This window comes from Erithacus rubecula (assembly GCF_903797595.1).
Source record: "Erithacus rubecula genome assembly, chromosome: 23".
Lineage (NCBI taxonomy): Eukaryota > Metazoa > Chordata > Aves > Passeriformes > Muscicapidae > Erithacus > Erithacus rubecula.
In genome coordinates this window covers 935,079-959,853 of record NC_136675.1, presented here as the reverse complement: position 1 = coordinate 959,853, position 24,775 = coordinate 935,079, and the positions used below count along the sequence as shown (strand labels likewise).

General features: G+C 49.6%; 1 long non-coding RNA gene across 2 annotated transcripts in view; it reads left to right on the top strand.

Annotated features, from left to right (window-relative positions):
• The first annotated feature begins 7,298 nt into the window (after positions 1–7,298).
• The window catches only part of LOC306811815, a 152,368-nt gene continuing 134,891 nt past the window's right edge, over positions 7,299–24,775 (top strand). Inside the window, exons 1-3 of one of the 2 annotated variants that reach the window (XR_013776740.1) lie at positions 7,299–8,985; positions 13,734–14,236; positions 19,771–19,788. This is a non-coding gene — a long non-coding RNA (uncharacterized lncRNA). Of the gene's footprint in view, positions 8,986–13,733; positions 14,237–19,770; positions 19,789–24,775 lie in introns of those variants that run through there. The other variant, XR_013776739.1, reaches the window with a different exon arrangement.

Below are 24,775 nucleotides of genomic sequence, written 5' to 3'. Positions count from 1 at the left end.
AGCCAGCAACTGCCCCTCATAGTCCTTTACCTGCTTGTAATCTCATGGTGTTCCCCCTTTCCCTCTCTTACCCTCCCCCTGCCCTCCAAGACAAACTCCCAAAAACCAGGGAGGCCCCCCCTCCAGTGCTAGGACCTAACCATAAGTTCTTTTTAACATGCCAATGTGAAAAAAATTCCAGAGGCAGAGACGAAAGGAAAAACCAACCCCCTACAGATGCTTATCCAATTCTTCACTGATTTGAGGTTTATCAGCTGTTGCAGACACTGGGATGATGGTGCAATGTTTTAGTGCTTGGTAATAATTTAATTTCACATGTGTTATTAATTATACCTGTTATCAGAAATGTTTGGGATTGTTGTATCTGAATTATCCCCAATTGCTGTAAGTTTTTGGTTTTACTACATATATAGTTTTGTTTTGATGTTCCCTTCATGCCCATGGCAAGAGTCATACATGCTGTTTTAAAACCAAATAATTAGTTTCCAAATATTTATATATTTCCCTTTAAAAAACTGCAATATTTATAAAAAAATTATTTTTATGTAAAACTCCTCAATTGAATGTACAATGACAAGGTCTAATTAATTCATTAACTTAAGGAGAAGGTATGCATGTATTTTTACCATCAACAAGCTCAAAGTAATCACCTGGTTATTCAGCCAAACATCAATGGTCTTCAAGAGAATGAGGCCTAGTCAGAACAAAAATAAGCTAATCACCATGAAGCCTTCATGGTTCAGAACAAAAACAGAAGTAGGACTGCCAAGATATACGTGTGTCTGGAAATTTAGAGGCAAATTGCCAACAAAAGCCTTAGGTCATTACCATGGTATAATGTTCCAACTAACCTTCTTCAGTTATTCCTTATTCCAGGATCCAAGAGCTCATTCAGTGATGTCAGAGATCAACATTTCCAGCTAATGACTATTTGAATTTTAAATCAATGGTCATTTATTTCCATTTCCCTAGAAGACATTGGACATTATTCTTTTGTTTTCTTATGCTGTGAAACCTTGTGTCAATGACATGATAGAATTTGCTAAGTTTTGTTGATTGTAATTGGTCTTTTATGTGTCTTATCGCATATCTAATAGATAACCAGTGATAACCTCAATGAGATAACACCCTCACAAGAGCGAGCTAAGTAACTTCCTTGTTCCCATGTGAAAACAATCTTAAGCATGAAAACAACACAACAAGCTATTCTCGTACAAGAACCGTTTGCACCTGCAATAAACAAGAAATTAGTCTCATGAGAATCAGCGAACAAAATATGTAAACTAACCAAGAATAGAGAAATTTGACTGGCAAGTAAAATACCTTTTACTAACCAGTGGAGTAGTTGGCAAGAGAACTATTAACCAAATAGAGTTACACACTAGGTTCGTAAAAACTGTACAAAATAAGTTGTGTGAAGAAAGAATCGGCTTTTCCTGCATGAAGAAAATGGAGTCATGGCTGTTTTATTGCAACAGTTGTAACCTGTAACTTGTAAACACTGAGCCTGTGATTAATAGTTATTCCCTAACAGCTCCTCAGACATGAATGCTGCAGGTTCAGTGACAAACCTTATCCCAAATTAGAAATATGCTGTCTTCTGCCACCCTGTTTCCAATGTACCCATGCAGATAGGGACAGAGCGTGTTTCTACAATTTTAATAAAAAAGGAAAGGGCAGTTGTTGCAATGCGAGCTGCTTGCAATAGGCGGCTGCCTTGGAAAGCTGGCTCAGACCATGGGCCCGCCCCTGGGCGGATTTCACACGATCGGATTCCACCTAGCCTGCAGGCATGTGATTGATCAAAGGAGCTGAGGATTTTGGACCCCCAATAAAAGGGAGCCTCCATGAATAAACTGTCACGGTTGTCCACGTAAGATGTGCAATGTGTTGTATCTGTCTGCAGCCCCGCCCCCACAACGAGGCTGGCAGTCAAGCAGTTACAGAGTGGGATCCCTCCCAATGCAATTTAGGGGTTCCAGTCCCCTCTTTTCTCCCACTCTTCCACCCCTTCCCTATTACCCCCCAATCCACCACCCTATCCCACATGACTGGTTTTTTTGGCTTTTCCCTCAATTCAAGCACCATCTGGAAGCTTTTTCCTGGGAGGAATCCCTGATTTCTGGGATTTTTGGGGTGCAGTTTTGGAAGGGGACAGTTCTGTCTGGCTTTCCCCTCCCCTCTTGTTGCCTCTCAGCTGCCCCTGACACCCTGGGGGTGCTGGGATTTCCCTCCTGGGAACAAGGTCGTTCATTCCCATCCAGGAACCCAATGGCTGGCTGGGGCTCCAGGGCAGGGGGTCCTTGAGCAGCTGCCCCAGAACCTCCACCAGGGTCTCCCAGCGCAGCCAGAGACGCTCGGCCTGGGGTCCCCAAAGCCCTCAGCAAGCCCAAGTCCCTCCCAGGAACCCTCAACTCCCTCAAACCCAGAATTCCCCACAGCCCCTGCAAGTTCCCCCCATGGCACTGGCCATGGCCATGTCCCACCATGTCCTCACCCATGGCTGTGTCCCCAGCATGTTTCCATCCCTGTCATTGTCCCCCACATCTCCATCCATGCCCATGTCCCCCCACGTCCCCACAAATGGCCATGTCCCCCTCCATGACCATGTGTCCCCATGTCACACTGCATGTCGGTGTTCCACCATGTCTATATCCCCACCATGTCTCAGTTCAGTGTCTTTATTTTTACCCCAGTATTGGATGTTTTAAAGGGTTAAAGAGAAATTAAAAAGCAAATCAAGGCCAAAAGAAAAGCATTTCCATGTCTGTGTGAGCTGAGGATCCACGTACTTTGGAGGAAGGAAAGTATCTTTTTTGGAGGGGTTTCCACCTTACTGTCTCCAAACTCCTGGTGGGTCCTTGCCAGAACGGAGCTCAGTTGTTTTTCCCCCAGCCTCGGGGGCAGCGGGGGGGCCCGGCCGTTCGGAGCCGCTCCGGGCCAGGGCAGGGCAGGGTTCTGCTGAGCCCCGGCCATGCCGGGGGCAGGGATGGCAGCAACGGGCCTGTCCTTTCCTTTCCCTGGATATCGGGGTCCCTGCTTGAAAACGGGGCCCGGCAACTTCCTGAGCTCTGAGTCAGAGCCTGCCTGCCCCAGCCCAGGCTGCGTGGAGGAGACCTGGGCCGGTGTTACTTTGTGAGAAGCCAGAAGGGAAAGAGAACTTGCCCGAGATTTTTTGTCTTTACATGTGTTTCACAAAGATACATGAATTTGCTTATTGCTAAAAAAATGTGCCAATATTAAAAATCTGACACTGACTGGCTCTTGTCAGACACAAGTAAGACTGCCCAGGTTGCAGCAGGTAAAAAATTCATAAAATCTTTACAAACTACCACACGGGAAAAGAACTCCAAGACCATTCAGTATTCCTGGATGCCACCAAAAGATAGGATTGAACACAGAAGAATTTCTGGGGTTGAAAGTGAACAAATCCACTCTTACCAAAGAATTCGCAGTGTTGTTTTGCGTCCCAATGGACGTTGCTGCCCCAGTGTTAATCCAGGTGCCCAGAGGGAGAAAGGATGATGCAGAGACCCCCCAGCCAGGTGCCTTCCCAACATGGGTCACCAGGACTGCAGATCACCAGATCTGCCCAACAGGAGCCACTGGGGATCATCCAACACTGATCCTCCCATGGGGGATGGAGCTGGAGCAGAGCATGAAGCTCTTCCCTCACTCCGGGCACTCACAGGGCTTCCCTTAGTGGTGCCTCCGTTGGTGTTTGGTCAAGGTTGAGCTGTCTGAGAAGCTCTTCCCACATTCAGGACACTCAAAGGGCCTCTCCCCAGTGTGGATGCGTCGGTGGACAGTGAGGGTGGAGTTGTACTTGAATCCCTTCCTGCAGTTGGGGCAGCGGAAGGGCCTCTCCTCTGTGTGAATCCGCTCATGTACGAGGAGATCGGAGCTGGTCTGAAACCTCTTCCCACACTTGGGACACTCGTAGGACCTCTCCCCAGTGTGGATGTGCTGGTGTCTTCTCAGACTGGAGCTGACCCCAAAGCTCTTCCCACATTCCAAGCAGGTGTAGGGCCGTTCTCCCGTGTGGATCACCTGGTGCCGCATGAGGTGAGAGATGTCTCTAAAGCTCTTCCTGCATTCCCGACACTCGTAGGGCCGTTCCCCAGTGTGGACCACCTGGTGCTGGATCAGGCCGGAGCTCTCTGTGAAGCTCTTCCCACATTTCCCACACTCGTAGGGCTTCTCCCCAGTGTGGATCCTCTGGTGCTTAATCAGGTCAGAGCTATCTCTGCATCCCTTCCCACATTCCCCACACTTGTAGGGCTTTTCCCCAGTGTGGATCATCTGGTGCCGGATCAGCCCAGAGCTCCACCTGAAGCTCTTCCCACATTCCAAGCACTTGTGGGGTTTCTCCCCTCCATGAGGCTTCTCCACCAGCTCTGAGCTCTGCCTGGATCTCTGGCCGGCTTCCCCTCTCAGGGAGGATCTTTGCTCCTTGCAGCTCCCTGCACTGGGTGTGCAGCCCCTCCTTCTGAGGGATCTCTGGGGCTTTTCTGCCTCCTCCATGTGTAAACGCATAGGGAATGAAAAATCCTGGTTTGGAAAAAACAAAGAAGAGGAGAGGGCCTTGGGCTGGGGGTTCCTCCGTGCCCAAGTCCATCTCAGGAAGACATTGGGCATCTTGTACGTATAAGAACCTTCAAAACACCAAGATTCAGCCCAACAATCCTCCAAACATCACAACACAGATGAAAAACCCACCAAAAACCAAGATTTGGCCAAAACCCCCTCCAAAATAGAAAGATTCAGCCCCTGCAAAAACAAAACCACCAACATTTAGCCCAATAAAGCTCAGAAACAGCAAGATTGACCCTTGTGAAAACTGTGGATCTCTCTCTGGTCACCTGCTTCATGTTATGGGAACAACACTTGGGGTCTGGGCAGAGGCTGCTGATACAGAGAGGGGTGGAACCTTGTGCTCCTTCTTGTTTCTGCTCCTCCTCCTGTGTCCTTACTCTCCCTCACACTCCTTTTCCTCCTACTATTCCTCCTTCTCCTGCACAATCCCACCTTTTCCTCCTACATGAAGCATTTGACCATTTGCATTGGAATTTCTTGTGTACATACATGGGTGACTAAGTGATGGCAAATTTCGGTATGGGGTTTTCAGTGTTCCCCTTTAGGATGGAGTTTGCAAAACTGGAAGAGCTTTAAAGATGACAATTTAACAGATAAAATGTTAACAGAATATTGGTAATACGAAGAAAAAAAAAAAAAAGAAGACTGGAGTCCCACATATGAGTCATCCAATGGGGGGGCTCGAAGAGAAGCAGGCATTCCAGATCCCCAGGAGAGGAGCTTTAGAAATGCAAATTAATCCTGCTGGGGCAAAATGTGGACAAGGTACCAGGGTCTTCTTGCCTGGGGGAAGAATTGGGCTGATTCCCTCTGGCCCTCACCACAAGCTCTGCTTGCTTGCACAGATGCAATTTGCACAGCTAAAGGCAGAGCCCACAGTGAGGATATCTGACTGCAACAGAAATTGGTTAAGCTGCAAAGGAAAACAGCAAATGGAGAATGCTGTGAAAACTTTACTAAAAAATGTGTGGGGGAATCATCCCTCTCCCCACTCCAACATGTGCTGTCACTGGCTAGATTATATAGGGTGTATTAGAGCACTGGGGTGTTTTTGCCAGTTGAGGGAAACTGGTTGGGAATTCAAGTACTTCATTATTTAATTAGAGAAAAGTGGTCAATTGATGCATCCCTGGCTGGAAGGAGCTCTCAAAAAATGGGGAAAAGACACAACAGATCCTACAACACCATGGACCAGTCCCTGGGAAACCTAAGAAATAGATATCAGGAGACAGAAAATTCACCCATAATTTGAGTGGCATAATTTGGTTATAAATTAAATATAATTATAATAATTACAACTACAATAATTATTCATGATGCTATTTTTTTTTTTTTTAGGGTACTAAGGAATGTATTATCACTCCTTAAAATGATAATCAATTCGACAGCACCTGCTACTGACCCTCCTGCTGACCAATCCAGGGAAAGGAAGAACAAGACATTTCACTATGGGATGGAATCAGATTATCTTTCAACAGAAGGAGGAAGAGTTTGGGGAAAAATAAATGACTAAAACTGCTGTTGCCAACAGAGGATAACTGAAAAGTGGTGAACAGACAACAAAGGAAATAAGAAATTTGCTCATATTCTGGTCCAAATGTACAGAGGATGGGAATGGGACACATTTTGGTGGTTCCCTGGTAGACCATGACCGTAAACGAATGCTGTTCCTCCTCTGATGTGCTACACCAACTCTCATCTTTTTCCCATGCACGACACCTTGCTGAGTGCAGCTCATTCAGCCGCTGAGCAAGGGGATGCAGGTGGCAGCCAGGCCTGATCCAGAAACGGCTGCAAAAGGACAGGGAGTGAGGGCACTGAGAATAATCCCAAAAACAAAGAGGACACAGGAAGAACAAACAGGGTCGATGAGTGAATCTGCTTGGAGATAAGGCCAGAGACTTGTGCACGAGAAAGCAACGGGAGAAATCTTCAGTTTCAGAAAATGTAACTAATTGACACGAACTGCTGCAAAGCCAAGGTCCTGCTCAATTCCTGAACTACGAAAAGAAGATACACTTAAAGAAGCCGGGAATATCGGATATTATACTAAAGGAGAGGTGCATATTAAGGGGGCCATGCAGCAGCCGGATCGGGAAATCTGAACCTTCGAAGTCCCTCAGCCAGTGCGGAAAGAGAGATGCAGCCGGGAAAATGAGGATAAAAAGGAGGCTGCGTTTTACAGACAGCATGGCAAATGCCACATGGCCTCTTTCTTTGTGCACGAAAAAAGTCACTTTTACAGGACTCCTCTGTCTCCTTTGTTCAAGCAAACCTCTGGCGACGTGAATTTTCCCGCACAGCCCCGGGGCCTCTCTCAAACATCCCTTGCCCGGCAGCGGTTCCTGCCGAGGCTCCAAGTGGATCCCGGCTCCATCGCAGACTCACCCCCAGCTCCCTCCTGCTCACCCCAAGCTCCCGGCGGTTGAGGGCAGCAGCGGTTCCTTAGCCCGATGCCCGGGCTGGGCCCAGCGCAGCAGCCGCTCCTCAGGCGAGACTTCGGAGAAATGGCGGAGCTCGTGGAAAGGCAGGGGAGTCCGGGACTGCGTACAGCCCGCTCCTCGCTGCGATTGGCTAATTTTGCCGTCACTCCTCGTTCTCGGGCGCTGATTGGGTAGAGTGGGGACAAGTCCCGCCCCGGGTTCTCCCCCACGGTGCTATTTTCGGGGCTTCTGTGCGGCCATAAGTGGCGTCAGCGGCCGGAGCCCGTCGAGGTGGCAGCGGAGCTCGGAGGCCCCAGCGCAGGTGGGAGCCGCGCTCGGTTCTGCGGGGGCTCGGGGCTCGCTGTGGGCGGAGGGGGCGGCAGGGGGCTCTGGCGGGTTCGTTGTGCCGTGCCCGGCCCGTGTTCCCCCCCGGGCTGAGGGCGCTGCGGGAGCGGCTGCCCGCCGTCTGCTTCCCGCTGGGGCCTCAGCAGGAGCCGCTGCCGGAGCAGCGCTGGCTTGTCCCGGTTCTTGTGGGTGGCACAGAGGTGGCTGCCCTGTGCACGGGGCTGTGCGGGAAAATTCACGTCGCCAGAGGTTTGCTTGAACAAAGGAGACAGAGGAGTCCTGTAAAAGTGACTTTTTTCGTGCACAAAGAAAGAGGCCATGTGGCATTTGCCATGCTGTCTGTAAAACGCAGCCTCCTTTTTATCCTCATTTTCCCGGCTGCATCTCTCTTTCCGCACTGGCTGAGGGACTTCGAAGGTTCAGATTTCCCGATCCGGCTGCTGCATGGCCCCCTTAATATGCACCTCTCCTTTAGTATAATATCCGATATTCCCGGCTTCTTTAAGTGTATCTTCTTTTCGTAGTTCAGGAATTGAGCAGGACCTTGGCTTTGCAGCAGTTCGTGTCAATTAGTTACATTTTCTGAAACTGAAGATTTCTCCCGTTGCTTTCTCGTGCACAAGTCTCTGGCCTTATCTCCAAGCAGATTCACTCATCGACCCTGTTTGTTCTTCCTGTGTCCTCTTTGTTTTTGGGATTATTCTCAGTGCCCTCACTCCCTGTCCTTTTGCAGCCATTTCTGGATCAGGCCTGGCTGCCACCTGCATCCCCTTGCTCAGCGGCTGAATGAGCTGCACTCAGCAAGGTGTCTGCATGGGGAAAAAGATGAGAGTTGGTGTAGCACATCAGAGGAGAAACAGCATTCATTTAACCCGTGGTCTGCCAGGGAACCACGAGAATGTGTCTGATTCCCGTCCTTTCTACATTTGGACTGTATATGATCTTTCTTACTTCCTTTTTTATTTGTTTCACCACTTTTCAGTTATCTTATATTTGCATACAGCACCTAGAGTCATTTAATTTTCCATAGCTCTCGCTTTCTTGCTTGATGTGGTTTGGTCGACAGGAAGGTCAGGAGATGGATTTGTCTGGTTGGCTATTATTTCGAGGACAGTTTGTAATCTAATCCTATAATTCAAATGATTAATGGGTACTTTGCCCCAGCAGTGTTAATTTACATTTCTCTAGTTTGTCTCCTGGCTGCCTGGAACCGATACTTCACTTCCAGAGCAGCCATTGCATGACTCACACGTGGCCCTCGATAATCTGCTTTTAACTTGATATCTTTTGTGTCACAGAGTCAAGGCATTATTTGATTCTGGCCAAGATGTGTGACAGAAATAATTTCATCCACACATCACCCCTGTGTGCAGAGACAATCATTCAATGGCATGTGAGTTTTACTAGATTTTTCCTAAACTTTATGGAGTCTGAACCCATTGAAATCCCTTACTTTATTGTTCATTGCTTCCAATTTGTGTAGTCCTTAATATTTGCTTTCCTGTCGGACCCAGATTTCTCCTCCTCTGATATTAATTAGGTCCCACTCCTGGATTTCCTTCCCAGCCTTTTCTAGACCAGGTATCTCCAATTGTTCCTGGGAACAGTGTCTAGGATGAGTGTTCCTTGATATTTGCTGATGGTCATTGATGTTTTGTCGTTATCTTATGGGGACCTTTTGGGCTCTTCCCAGTCTGTTGAGATATTGAACTCATTTCTGTTGAGTGGGTGTGACATCCCTTGAAAAAAAATTTTATAGTTTCTTTCCGAAGAACAAGGCAAACCAAGCCTGAGTAGAGAAATAAGGCTTTTTAAAATTTAAAACTAGGTATATTTTCCAAAACCAGGCCTGTTTTGGTTTTTTTTTTTGTGATTTTCTAATCGTGCCTCACCCAGTGTGTGAGTGTAACTGAGAGCCAGAGTGGAGTTGTGCCGTTGTGTTCCCCAGCAGCTGTGGCAGTGCAGGCACAGAAAGCAGCGAAGCTGCAGCAGGGGCAGCAAGGATTGGCCCCAGTGACTGCAGAGACCAAAGGAGGGTGCCCAGGCAGAGGATTTGAGCAGAGGATGTGTGGGCAGGCCCAGGGGCTTCCTCTGCTCTGGAGCCCTGGCTGCTGCAGCGTTGCCTTCAGTGCAGGCTCAGTGGGGCCTCCCATGCTGGTGCTGCAGCCAGGAAGTGCAAATCCGCGGGGCTTGAGAGCCCCTGAGGCCAGGGTGAGGGGTCCCCCCGTGCTGAGCTGTGCTGGGGCTGTTTCTGTGCTCAGGGACACTTAGGATGGGCTATAGCACTTGGCCACCAGTGGTGCTTCTGTGTACTCCTCAGGCAGGACCCGATGTCCTGGTTGGATGATGGGAACAGCAAAGGTGCCAAGGCAGGCTCTGTGCCAGCCCAGCTTCCTGTGGGAGAGATTTCACAGGAGACAGGATTGTGGCCACAGACTGTTTGAAATCTACATCCCTTATCTCCACCACCCATTAGGTAGAGAATGATCTGGGTAAGGAATTCCAAAGACCAAAGGAGATAATTGAATATCTGCCTTGGGTGTGGCTCTTATTCTTGCCAAAGCCAATGGCAAAAGCCATACCCATGGCATCTTGGTTTTCTATCACCAACTTCCAAAGGAGTTCCTTTATTTCCCCATTCATTCTTGCTAGCTGACCTGAGGTCTGGAGTTACCAGGGTTTGTGGGGGTTTAGGATTGTATTCCTAAAGCAGCCATAACCCCCTGATGGATATTTCCTGTAAAATGAGTTCCCCATCTGAGTCTGTAGCTTCCACATTCCCTTATCTTGAAATTACTTGTTTCTGAAATACCTTAATAAGTGATCAGTGATTGCTGAAGAGATCAGAATTGCTTTTGCCACCCTGAAGATATTTGAGCCTTCCTGCTCAGGGCATTTCAGTGCCAGGCTCTTCCAAGCACACACAGCTCCGCTGGTTGAGCTGACCATGTGGGGGGGTAACCTGTGCTTGCTCTAATTCACTTTCCTTAATCAGAGCATGTCTTGGAACTCTTCCCTTCTCCTGCCCTTGCAGACCCATCCATTAACACATTTTGTCCCTCAGGCCAGGGAATGTCTCATTAATCTCTCCCAGCCTGGCTCTGGAGCTCTGTCACTGGAATGCAGCCTGCGTTTGTTTCCAGCCCCTGTGCAGGCTGTTCAAACAGGAGGCTGGTTAAACCCTTCCCCTGTCCTCAATTCTAAATCCTCCTGTGCCACTGAACAAGTTTCATTGTGTAATCACCGAGCACTGCTCATTCATGGAGAGGCTCTTTTGGTTATCAGAGCTTTAACTTGGTGCCAGACTTGAACAACAGGAGATCCTCCTGCTATCAGTTTTTGGGCCTCAGGTCCTATTAAAGCTGTGGCTGCACAATTCTGCAGACAATGAGGCCACTCTGGGCAGTGGGTTAAACATTTTAGCACAGTAATTCCTTTGGCATGACCATGTGTAACATCCACATTTTAAAAAACGAGGTTCACTTTCCTGGTAAATATTTAAAGGTTTGATAAAAGACAGTAAGGGTCAAACAATTAAGCAAAAGGTTTTAACAACAGGGTGCTTGCTCTTCAGCCAAGAGCACACCTTAACTCAGAAAACAGTTCCTTAAATGCATCCATCTGTTGCATATTTTTAAATCTTCATGCATTATTCAAAATCATTCTCCCCCAACATCTAAATCCACATTTTTTCTTTCTCTGGGGGTTTGGAGTCTCACAGTCCAAGAATGTGAAGAATTTCCTGATTATTTTATTTTCTACCATTCTCTGAGTTAGTTACATGAACAAAATCTTTTTACATTAGCATGGTATACTCCAAGAAAAATATATTTATCATCGTACTATTTTTAAGTTTTGTTAACAGTGAAATTAAAGGAGACTATTCATACAGCAAAGTTTTCCAACATTATATATATAGTATTCATTTTAATATTAGCTAAAAACCAATAATATAATATGTATTCAAACACACTTATAATTCACATTTCTGAATCTTGAAGAGCCATAGCTGGGGCACCAATCTTCTTGGTTTTATTTCATTTTCTGAAGTTTTTCTGTTTCTTGTTTCTATACCACAATACTGAGGCTATCTGGGGTTAAAAAGTCATACAATGTTCTGGCTAGAGCAGGAAATCCTCAGTCCAGGTCCTGCAATTCGTTATTAATCCTCAGAATTGTCCCAGCTCCATTTTAGTGCAGATGCTGGGAATCTACTTGGAGACAGGGCCGGGGACGTGTACATAAGGAAGAGACAGCAGAACCTATCGGGTTCAGAAAATGTTATTAACTGACCACAGAGACTGCTGCTCAGCCAAGATCCTGCTAAATTTGTGAACTTTCAGAAGAAGAATGAAGTTCCATTTCTGCAGTGACCCAAAGAAAATGCTTAAAAGCTAATCTGGATCCTTCCACATCCAATGCACATTTCCCAGCTGCTCCTTGCTCCTGGTCCTTGTGCTCCCCTGTCCTCCCCAGCCTGTATCCCAGAGCCGATCCCTGTCCTGCGCAGTGTCCAAACGTGACCCCCCCCGGCGGGCAGGGCTGGCCGCTCCACGGGGCCGGGCAGCGGCTGGGGCGTCCCGCAGCCTCCTGGGGGTCCCGCAGCCTCCTGGGGGTCCCGCAGCCTCCTGGGGAACGGGGGCCACTCCTGGCCCTGCCCGGGGGGTGCTGGGCTCAGGCAGCGCCCGGCGCTGAGCCCCAGCTGCCCCACAGCCCCGGCCCGGCCCCGCAGCTCCCCACAGGCCCCCAGCCCGTACTCCCGGTGCTGCCCCTCTGTGCCCGTTCCTGCCACTCCCCAGCACAGAGATACCCTCTGAAATTGTGTCTGCCTGTCCTGGAAACTGGGGATACAAAGGGTCTGAATCAGCTGGCAAATTCTGAGGATAAGAGCCTGCTGAAAAACATCCCCATTCTCAGTATTTTTCTCTTCCTCCTATTTTCCATCATCCTTTTCCTTGCCACATAGATTCCTGCTTCTGCTTCTTGCCTAAACCATATTCCTGCATACTCCCGTTCACCCAATCCCTTCCCCTCACACCAACAGCATCCATCCCCTTTTGTCTAAATCCCTTCTGGACTTCCCTTATTGTTCCCCTCAGTGTCCATGTCCTTAATTACCTCTGAGAAGGTGTGCCAACTCCCTCAACATGCTCCCAAGGGACCCTTCAGAGGTATTTTTAAATCATCATCCCTTGTGCTGGGAGCTGCAGCTCCCAGCATTCCCCACCTGCGCCCCAACAGAGCCCCAGAGCCCCCTGCGAGGGGAATTTGGGGAGGTGGGTGGGGGCAGCGCCAAGGCCGAGCCCCCTGCGCAGTGGGGACTAAGTATGGGCGGGAGCGGCCGAGAGCCCAGCGCTACCCCAGCTCCATCCCTGCCCCTGCGCTGGGATGCTGTGGGTTTGGGTGGAAGAGAGAGCTGGCACTGGGTGCTGGGCCTGGGGGCAGCAGGAGAAGGGAAGGAGAAGCAGGGTTGAAGAACAAAATGGTCAAATGATGCACATGGGAGGAGAAGGTGGGATTGTGCAGGTAAAGGAGGGATAGTAGGAGGAAGAGGAGTGTGAGGAAGAGCAGAGAAGAGGAGGAGCAGAAATGGGGAAGCAGCACAAGGCTACCCCTCACCTTGTCTGCTGCCCCCCCCACATCAGCAGGTGAATGGGGAGGGGGATCCACTCTTTTCAAGGGAGTCAATCTTGGGTGTTTCTGAGCTTTTTTGGGCTAATTGTTAGTGCTTTGTTTTTTTGGGGCCCTGACTATATGTTTTGGAGGGGGTTATTGCTGAATCTTTCTGTTAGGGGAGATATTAATCTGTGTCATGATGTTTGGAGTATTTTTGGTCTGAATCTTGGTGTGCTGGAGGTTCTTACAGAAGTCAGATGCCCAATGACTTTCTGAGTTGCACTTGGGCAGAGAGGAACTTGTAGTCCATGGAGCTCTTTTTTTTTCACACAGACCAGTTTTTTCATTCCCAAGGTGTGGGTGAATGGAGGAGGAGGAAAAGTCCCAGAGATCCCTGACAAGGAGGAGCTGCAAACCCAGCCCAAGAAGCTGTGAGAAGCCGGTAGGAGCCTGAGCCGAGAGGGGGGCTGGAGATGCAGGCGGTGCTCAGAGCTGGTGGAGAAGCCTCATGGAGGGGAGAAGCCCCACAAGTGCTTGGAATGTGGGAAGGGTTTCAGCTGGAGCTCCGGCCTGAGCTGGCACCAGAGGATCCACACAGGGGAGAGGTCCTGTGAATGTGGGGAATGTTGGAAGAGCTTCAGACAGAACAAGCGCCTAAAGCAACACCAGGTGATCCACACTGGGGATAAGCCTTACGAGTGTGGGAAATGTGGAAAGAGTTTCAGTGACAGCTCCGTCCTTTTAAAGCACTAGGTGATCCACACAGGGGAATGGCCCTACACCTGCTTAGAATGTGGGAAGAGCTTTGGGTGGATGTCCTGCCTGAGAAGACACCAGCAGATCCACACTGGAGAGAGGCCCTATGAGTGTCCTGAGTGTGAGAAGAGGTTTCAGACCAGCTCTGATTGCCTCAAACACAAGCAGATTCACACCGGGGAGAGGCCCTACGAGTGTCCTGAATGTGGGAAGGACTTCTCCACGAGCTCTAACTTGACCCAACACCAACGGAGGCTCCACTAAGGGAAGCCCTGTGAGTGCCCCGAGTGTGGGAAGAGCTTTGTGCTCTGCTCCAGCTCCATCCCCCATGGGAGGATCGGTATTGGATGATTCCCCAGTGACCCCCGTTGGGCAGAGCCCTGGTGATCCGTGGTCCTGATTATTCCCGTTGGGTGGGGGGAAGGTGTTTGAGAGATTTGTTTCCCTTTTCCTTGTCCTGCTGTGATTTGGTTGGTAATAAATTCCCTGCCTGTGCCCAGGTTGGGTCTTGTTCCTGTGCCGGTACTCGGGACGGGATGTCTCCTGTTCCTTCTCTTAACTCCCGGGCCTCTCCTCAGCCAATCACACAACGCGATGAAGAAGATTTAGCCAATCAGAGAGAGCAGCTGTGATGACTCACCGGTTGCCGGGCAGACCAGCAGCACCCCGTGTTCCCCACCTGGACCCCGCCCTCCCCGCGCAATCACGATACCCCCGCGGGGTCCCCCCAAGTCCCTCCCCAGTTCCGCTCCACGATAAACGGGACCGGGGTGAGCTGGAAAGCTTTACTGGGAACACTGGAAGCAGCCGGGCAGGGGCAGAGTGACAGTGGGCCTTGGGGGTATGCATGACCTTCATCAAAATCAGCACGGGGACAGAGCCGAGGCTTCTGGCTCGGCCAGAGGCCATGGGGAGAGGCTGCTGCCACTGCTGGGTCAGGAGGTCTGTGAGCAGAGGAAATGGGGTGACACCGAGCTGGGAGCCCCAGGGGGAGAACACACCCTCTGGGAGCCCCCCTCACTTTGATGTGCAGGTAGAAGCCAAGCCCCAACACAAGCAAGAAAAAGCCCAAGAGAGCCCTAGATCCCCATCAACACCTTGCTGAGGGCGGTGTCTGGTAGCACCTCTGGGGTGTCCGTAGGGGTTATGACGTCCGGAAACCTCTCACAGACACCCTAAGCCCCTCCAAGCACCCTCCCAGTTGCTCCCAGCCCACCCAGGACCTCCTGAAACCTTCCAGTCTCTTCCCAGCTTCACCAGGACCCACCAACACTCCTCCTGTCCTCAGGATCCCATAGCCCCCTCCCCATTGCCCCCCAGTGCCCCAGAACCCGTAAACCCTCTCTCAGTCCCTTCCCAGCCCCACCAGGACTCACCAAGACATTTCCAGTCTCTTTCCAGCACAACCAATGTTATTCCAACCTCTGCTTTTGCATCACAAATCTCCTTTCTCCTTTCCAGGCTCATTCTAGTGGTACCCAGTTATACCCAGCATCCCCAAACTCCCTCCCATTGCCTACCAGGACCCCCAGAACCCCATCCCACCATCCTCAGCATCCTTCAAACTCCTTCTCAGCCATTCTAAACCCTTTAAGCACTCTCAGAGTTTATTCTAGACTATCTCAAACTCCCTCCCAGTTACTCCCAGCACACCCCAATCCCCCTTCCAGCTCCCCCAGTGCTTCCCCACTCCCCTGTACTGTGGGGTCCATGCCGTGCCCCAATTTCGGCTCAGGGGGTGCTCCAGGCTGACGTGCTCCATCTGGCAGCTGGAGGTGACCCCACACTGGGGAGGGTTTACAGCAGCACCAGGAGCTGGTAGAAGTCCAGTCCCCATTGGGGACCAGGTCAGTGGCCACCACATGCCCTGAGAGCTCTTGCTGGACCTAGAACCACCTCAGCTGGATCTGGTCAGGGTAGAAATCCATCACAGAGCAGAGCAGGCAGCCAGGGCTGGGCTGGGAGCTTGAGGGCCACAGTGAGATGGACACACTGAGGGGCACTGGGAGAGAGTGAGGATACACTGGGATCAGCTGGGGGGAACTGGGAGAGATGGGAGAGGGCTGGTGTGACACTGAGAGGATTTGGGCATGAAATTGGAGAGAGTGAGGGAACAATGGGAGAGAGTGGAGTGGATCGAGGTACCTGGAGAGTGGCTGTAGGTTTTGGATTGGACTGAAAAGGACTTCGGAAAGGACTGGGAGGGACTGGAGGAGTCACTGGGGGAGAGGGTGGAGGTCTGGGAGTAGAGTTAGAAGGACTGGGAGTTGACTGGGAATGGAATGGCTGTGGACTGAAAAGAATTAGAAGAGACTAGTGACACTGAAAGGACTGTGAGGAGACTGGGAGGGCCTGGGGAAGCTCTGAGAAGGCCAAGATGCACATGTGGGGGAGCACTTGGAGAGACTGGGATGGACTGGGGTGTCGATGTTGGGGCGGATGCGACATACGAAAGGATGCACTGCATTTCAGAAGGCAAAAACCTGTTTATTAGAACAGCATGCTGTCTTTTGTATACTCCACAGAGTTTACATTTTATTTACTGGTTACAGTAGATCAGCACAAAGCTCATTGGTGTAAAACTATCTCCACCTCTGTTTCTCATAAAACTTTTCTCAAAATACATCTCCCAGAGGCAAGTTCCTTCTTGCTGATCTTCTTCTTCTTCTCTTCTCGGTGTCCATACCAACAGCCTTGATAAAATTACTTTCAGAAGTAAACTTTATCAATTACCTCTCTCGGGCTCACAGACCAGCTGTAATCCCCTTCCATATTTCCCCCTTTTTTAAATTTAAACCAAAAATGCAGCTGCTAAGGGTTTTGCAGTACAGTTGCAGAAATCCAAGCACACAGCAGGTGGACAAAGCAATATCTCAACTAGCAAGGAAACCATTCAATTATTCTCATCTTCAAATTTAAAATATTCCTGTAAACTGACCCATTGCAATCTGATTAGTCCTGTTCAAAATACTGGCATCCATAACTGTGCGCTAACAAAAAATATTACATTAACAACTATCCCGATCTGCTCAACCCGAGCGGGAGTCATGATGGTTTGTTCAACCCCAGGGTGCAAAAGACAAAAGCAAGAGACTCAGGTTTGTTTAGCAGAAAGCAGTAATGCAGTTTATTGTATGCTAACAATCAAGTTTTGAGAGAGGGAGAGAGAGAGAGAGGTATGAGGTAAAATGGGAGAGAGATGGAGAAAGGACGGGATATAGCTACCAACAGGTGGGACGCGTCCTCGTGGCCGTCGTGACGAGATGAGACACGTCTTCAATCTGTTGGGGAGAAAGAGATCTTGAAGTCAGTTTGGGGAAAGTCACTTTTATAGTCCTTCTCCAAAGCAGGTGGCCTCTGGCCAAAAGGTGGGAGATTTATGGACTATTGTATGAGGAAATCATGGCCCCATGACGCAGGTGTGGGGACAAGGTGCGATAACCTGCAGGGTACCATGACAAGCACCAGGCACAGCTACAAAGTCCTTGGCCCGCACGCATCCACCTCAGCCAGGCCAGAGCTCCGGGTCGTGAGGCAGATCAGGGAAAACTTCAGACTGACTCTTACACCATCCCACAAAAAAGCAGGAGCTGGCTGATCCAACATCCAGGTGCTGCCAGCACCGAGAATATCCCTCTGTCCAGTCTGTTTGGCTCTCCTGGACATGATCCCTCCAGGCTCTTTGTCACCTCTTCCATGGCAGAGCATGGGATATTGAGTGGCTGAACACAAGTGTGTCCAGGACACTTCCTGCAGGGACACTTGCTTCTGGGAACAGCTTCTTGGACACAGCTGGGCTCCCCTTTTTACTTCCAGGCTTTTCCTACCCATCTGCATCCTCAGGGATGAGGCTGTTTTTCTCATAGCCATGGCTCTGGGGGAGCAGGGCTGCCTGTCCAAAGGGCTGCCTCCCTCTGCACTCTGGCAGCTCTCACCAAGGCTCTGTTAGGGGTGAAGGATCTTTCAGAAATATCCCAAGGCTGGAGACCTCTCTCATCCTGCTCCTCCACTGCTGATGCCACAGAGTTCCCTGCACATAGGAACAACACCTTTTCTTCTGGAGGAACCTGTTCCAGCACAGCACCAAGGGTCTTCTGCTTTGCTACCACCACAGCATCCTTAAAGCCATGGACTGGGAAGTGACAGCTCCTGGCAATTGCTGCTGTGTGTCTGGCTGATGGGAATCCCTTCTGCAATGGCCTTGGCCTCCACTTTTGCTTTCTGGATTTTCCTGGCCAATCTGCATGTTCAGGAAAGAGTACCAGTGATACCTATGGGGAAAGAAAACAAAGAGGTTTTGGAGTAAGAGAACAAGGAAAACTGTTGAGTCCAGGCAGGAGAAATGTAACCAAGTTACTAAAATGGAGTAAATAGCAGTAGTATGGTGGTGTAGTGGTTTTGATATGCCAATTTCAATACATTCATTTCCTGCTGTGAGATAGGACTGGGAGCAAAAGCAAGGCAGTCTTAAAACTTAGAGAGTGTAAAGCAAACTTTTATTAACCACCTAAAGGAATAATAAAATTCAGAATAAAACCTTGTCTTAGGTTTCAGTACAGCATGTGACCAAAAGTATGCATTTTATTAGCATCTGTTGAATCCTTATCTCTGTGGGAGATATTATCTGCTAATGAGCCATCTGTTAAAACCAGGTGGGGCAGTCATCTTTATCTTTTATACAACCCATCCTTCCTCCAGGGTTATATCATCTGTTAATGGGCCATCAACTCCCACTTCATGACTGATAAAATTACATCATCCCCTTGGGAGATGCTCCAGCCAGGTGGAGGAGCCAAGCCTTTCCTACTTAGATAAAAACTGAGATTTGGAACACCAAAGCAGCCTTTTTCCACTGGATTCCAGAGGAAAACCAAACCATTCCACATCATCACTGGAGCTTCACCCTTCTACAGGATCACTGCTTCAACTGAACCTCATCTGCCACTCCAGGAGGACTGCAGCCACCATTTAATCTGACTGCTACCAACACCATGACTGGCAGAGTGTCAGGTTTTATTCTGACTTGGTGAGTGTTTCGGGTTTGTTCTTTTCTCTCTGTAACACTGTATTTCTATTTTAATTTTCCTAGCAAGGAACTGTTCTTCCTATTCCTGTCTCTTTTCCTTAGAGCCCCTTAAATTCAAAATTATAATAATTTGGAAAGAGGGGTTTACATTCTCCATTTCAAAAACGGGTTCCTGCCTTTCTTAGCAGACACATCTCTTTCAAACCAAGACAGGAAGATTTTGGGTCTGAATCTTTGTGTTTCGGAGGTTCTTACAGATGCAAGTTGCCCAATGATTTCCTGAGATGAATTTGGGAAAGGAGAAATCCCAGTCCATGGAGCTCTCTTCTTGTTTTTTCCCCAAACCAGGATTTTACATTCCCAAGGCGTGGGTGGATGGAGGAGGAGGAAAAGCCCCAAAGACCTCACTGAAGGAGGTACTGCAAACCCAGCCCAGGAAGCTGTGAGGAGGAAAGACCCTCCCTGAGCCAGAAGGCGGACGGAGATCCAGGCAGAGCTCAGAGCTGGTAGAGAGGCCTCATGGAGGGGAGAAGCCCCACAAGTGCTTGGAATGTGGGAAGGGTTTCAGCTAGAGATACCATCTGACCCAGCACCAGAGGATCCATACTGGGGAGAAGCCATTTGCGTGTGGGAAATGTGGAAAGAGCTCCACAACTATTTCTTATCTGCTGCAGCACTAGAAGATCCACACAGGAGAACGGCCCTATACCTGCTTGGAATGTAGGAAGAGCTTTGGATGGATGTCTACCTGAGAAACCAGCAGCACATCCACGCTGGGGAAAGGCCCTACGAGTGTCCTGAGTGTCGGAAGAGCTTCGTGCTCTGCTCCAGCTCCATCCCCCATGGGAGGATCGGTGTTGGATGATCCCCAGTGAGCCCCATTGGGCAGAGCCCTGGTGATCTGTGCTCCTGATGATCTGTGTTGGGTGGGAGGAACGGGTTGGAGAGGTTTCTTTCCCTTTTTGCTGCTGTGATTTGGTTGGCAATAAATTCCCTCCCTGTGCCCAGGCTGGGCCTGTTGTTCCCATGCCAGCACTCAGGGTGGGATCTCTAAGGTTCATCTCTCAACTCCCGGGCCTCTTGTCACCCAGAGTCCGAGAACAGAAATGCGAATCCAGGAGCTGCTCTGGCTTTATACCAAAGGTACATCTCACCAATCACTCACACAGGCACCCACACAGGGCACAATCAAAATAACAGAACATAATCAGAATGGCAGAAATAAACAAGAATTTGGCAAATTCACTGCCCAAATTGCTAGCGGGTCCTCAGCAACACAGGAAAACCTTTTGCTGGCATCCAAACCCTTCTGCTGCCTGCAAGCTGAACTGTATAGGCTCACGTTGTGCACAAGGACGTCTCTTGTGACTTATCAAGAGCCTTTTGGCCACACATACACCTTACAGGCTACAATTCCATCATTTTAAACATACCTTTTGTCCACAGTCCCAGCAGGTCTTGTCTGTCCCCACAATGAGCAGCCAGGGAGTGGAGGTTGTCCAGGTAGATCCCTGTGGTGCACCCGAGACATCCACAGCCCGGTCTGATCTTACAGCCAGAGATCTCCTGGCTAGCTCACCAAATGAATCGCAGACAGGACTCCCCAACTAATGACAGAAAGTGGAATGTTTATTGATAGCATCAGGCACATGGAGAGTAACATCCCAAAGACGTGCAAAATTTACAGAGCTCCGGCTCTCAATTTATTCACAAGAATCTTACATATTCATAGAATTACCCAATATGCCTATACATATGTATTATCTAACCTCGCCTAACTCCAGTTCGTATTAACATAAGCTCAGAGTCCTTCTGTGCTTGTGCAGTCCTTTGTTCAAAATGGGTCAGTGGGTCCTGAAATGGGTCAGTGGTCTTCTAAGATGAAGTCAGGGATGTCTTCCTCATGGTAAACTTTTCATCTTTGTCTTGTTGGCAGTCTCTCTGGTCCCTTGGCCACAGTCCAAACTCCCCAGCCAGTTTCTGACTGGTTTTGGGGCCCAGGTGCAGTTATGGTTTCTTCATGTTTACAATGCCCTATCCTCCCATCCTGCTTCTACAAATACAACAAAGTCAAACAAATGATTTATTGTCTTAGCTCTAACTAGCTCCACCTTCTAATAATTAGCCCTTCTACTCTGGTACTATTCTTCTTGATAAATTCTTAATCAATATATATTGCTTCTATCCTTCTAGCTAAACTCTTAACCCTTTTAATTTTTCCAGACCCTTGATTCACCCTGACCCCTCCCCCCATCCCACTGCCCCTCTAGGAGCCTGATGTGGCCAAACCCTCCTGGGGACACCTCGGACATGAGACACAGAGTGGGAAATGAGTCCTGGGAAGTAGAGCCAGGCATGGCTGGCAAGTCCCAGTTCCAGTCCTGGTGTCCCTATCCTGCTTCTGATGCCCTCATCCCAGTTCCTGGTGTCCCCATTTCCATTCCTGCTGCTCCCATCTCTGTCTCTGCTGTACCTATCCCATCTTGGTGTCCCCATCCCTGTCCCCAGGGTCACCATTTCCATGCCTGGTTTCCAGAGAGGAACTGCTGGCCACTGGAAGAGGGAATCCGGATTTTTTTGCCCCAGAAGGATTTATTGCCCAAAGCAGGATAATTTCACACCAGAACTAAAGCATTGGGAATATTTATGGTTCTTGGCTTTAAAACACTGGAAAATGGGAAATTGATCTGCTAGCAGGAATTGTGGGTGGGTGGGAGCAGCGGGGATGAGCTCTGCTGGCAGCTCTCGGTTTCCTGGGAAGAGGGAAGGGGCCAGATCCAGCTCCGTAGATCACTCAGGAAGTGACTCCTGCCGGGATGAGAGAGGGTTACAGTGTCACCCTGTCCCTGTCCCCATCCACAGGATGGACCTGGCTGGAGCCCATGGAGAGCAGAAGCTGCTCTGGAATCCCACCTGATCCCACACCAATCCTGCCCCATCCACCCTGCACCAAACCCGCTCCATTCAAACCATGCAATACCTCTCCATCCACCTTGTCCAAATCCTGCTCCATCCATTCCACCCGAACTCGCCCCAACAACCCTGGCCCAATTCCTCTCTGGAATCCCAACCTGATCCCTCTCCATCCATTCCGCTCCAATTCTGCTCCACCCATCATCCAGCCATGCATCCATCCATCATCCATCCATCCATCCATCCATCCATCCATCCATCCATCCATCCATCCATCCATCCATCCATCCATCCACCCACCCATCCAGCCATCCATTCAACCATCCACCCATCATCCAGCCATGCATCCATCCATCATCCATCCATCCATCCATCCATCCATCCATCCATCCATCATCCATTCATCATCCATCTATCCATCCAACCATCCATCCATCATCTGTCCATCCATCCATCCATCCATCCATCCATCCATCCATCCATCCATCATCTATCCATCCATCCATCATCCATCCATCATCCATCCATCCTTCATCCATCCATCCATCCATCCATCCATCCATCCATCCATCCATCCATCCATCCATCCATCCATCCATTCAACCATCCACCCATCATCCAGCCGTGCATCCATCATCCATCTATCATCCATCCATCATCCATCCATCCTTCCTCCATCCATCCATCCAGCCATCCATCCATCACCCATCATCCACCCATGATTCATCCTCCCGTCATCCATCCATCATCCATCCTTCATCCATCCATCCATCATCCATCCATCCATCCATCCACCCATCATCCAGCCGTGCATCTATCCATCATCCATCCATCCATCATCCATTCATCATCCATCATCCATCCATCATCCATCCTTCATCCATCATCCATCCATCCATCCAGCCATCATCCAGCCATGCATCTATCCATCATCTATCCATCAGCCATCCATCATCCATCCTTCATCCATCATCCATCCATCCATCCATCCATCCAGCCATCATCCAGCCATGCATCTATCCATCATCTATCCATCAGCCATCCATCATCCATCCATCATCCATCCATCCATCATTCATCCATCCTTCCATCCATCCATCCAACCATCCATCCATCCACCCATCATCCAGCCATGCATCTATCCATCATCTATCCATCATCCATCCGTCCATCCATCCATCCATCCATCAATCCATCCATCCATCATCCATCCATCCATCCATGCATCCATCCATCCATCCATCCATCCATCCATCCATCCATCCATCCATCCATCACCCATCATCCACCCATGATTCATCCTCCCGTCATCCATCCATCCATCCATCCATCCATCCATCCATCCATCCATCCATCCATCCATCCATCCATCATCCATCCATCCAACCATCCACCCATTATCCAGTCACGCATCATCCATCATCCATTCATCGTCCAAGTTTAGGACAAATTTGGGGGAAAACACCTCAAAAGGCCCCCCCCCCCTCCCCCCTTACAATTCTTTCCTTCACCGGGCTCGGGAAGATTTTTCTTCAGGGGAAAGTGGAAAAAACTTTTTTATTAACAAAAATACAAAAGAAACACTTCCCAGCACAGACCCAGATGAGATGAACTCAGCTGATCTTCCCCGGGAAGGGCGGCAGAGCTTCTTGGGCAGACTTCCAGAGGCGGTCTCCGAAGTTCAGATCCGTGACCTCTGGAGCCGGTGCAAATCTTAGGGATGAGGAGGAGGGAGAGAGGGAGAGGGGCAGCTGGGAGCAAGCTAAAGCAAGCCCAGGGCAAGCAAAAGCAACTGGGGGGCAGCTAAAGCAGTGGGGGCAGCTAAAGCAGTGGGGGGGGAGGGGGGGGCCAGCTAAAGCAGTGGGTGGGGGGGGGGCAGGGCAGCTAAAGCAGCAAGCAGCAACAAGCAGCAGCAGCAGGCCAGCAGAAAACACCAGCCTAGATAAAACAGCCTGGGGGAAGGGCCGGCAGCTCCATGGCGGGGGCAGGTAGAGGAGCTAGTCAAAACATCAACCCATAACATTCCACCCCTTATCCCATATCGTGATCATTGACACACGATTGGGATACACACTCACTAAACACAATATGGAAACTTCCTCTGACTTGCTCAAACCTTCAACACTTACACATTTCCTCCTTCTCACTTGCTCAGGCCTTTGTCACTTACACATTTCCTTCTATTCATAAAATCTAGCATACAATGGTGGTAACACTCAACAGTAATATTTGTGTATAATTCATCCTAAAATCAGATCTCCCTGAGGTACACAGCAGGTTGTTCCATCCTTCTGCATTATCCACCAAGTATATCCTGGTCCTTGAGCAAAGGCAATCCCACAAATGGGTTTGCCTGTACTCGAGGCAGGATGGATCCATACTGTCTTCCCTAGCAACCCTGTGACATGGGCCACTGGGACTTTGTCTCCATCTATTACATTAAGGCCCTCAGACTGAGCGGGACCTGCTCGGTTGGTGGAACCTCGAGTGTTAACTAACCAAGTGGCTTTTGCCAGGTGCTGCTCCCAGTTCTTGAGAGATCCCCCACCCAATGCCTTCAAGATGGTCTTCAACAATCCATTGTACCTCTCCACTTTACCTGCAGCTGGTGCATGGTAACGGATATGGTACACCCACTCAATACCATGTTCCCTAGCCCAGGTGTTGACAAGGTTATTCTTAAAATGAGTCCCATTGTCTGACTCGATCCTCTCAGGGGTACCATGCCTCCAAAGGACCTGCTTTTCCAGGCCCAGGATGGTGTTGCGGGCAGTGGCATGGGACACAGGGTAGGTCTCCAACCATCCGGTGGTGGCTTCCACCATGGTCAGCACATAACGCTTTCTCTGGCGGGTCTGAGGCAGTGTGATATAGTCAATCTGCCAGGCCTCCCCATACTTGTACTTGGACCACTGTCCACCATACCAGAGGGGCTTTACCCGTTAACTTGCTTGATGGCAGCGCAAGTGTCACAGTCATGGATAGCTTGGGTAATGCTGTCCATGGTAAGATCCACCCCTCAGTCTCGTGCCCACTTATAGGTGGCATCCCTACCCTGATGGCCTGAGGCATCATGGGCCCATCGAGCCAGGAACAACTC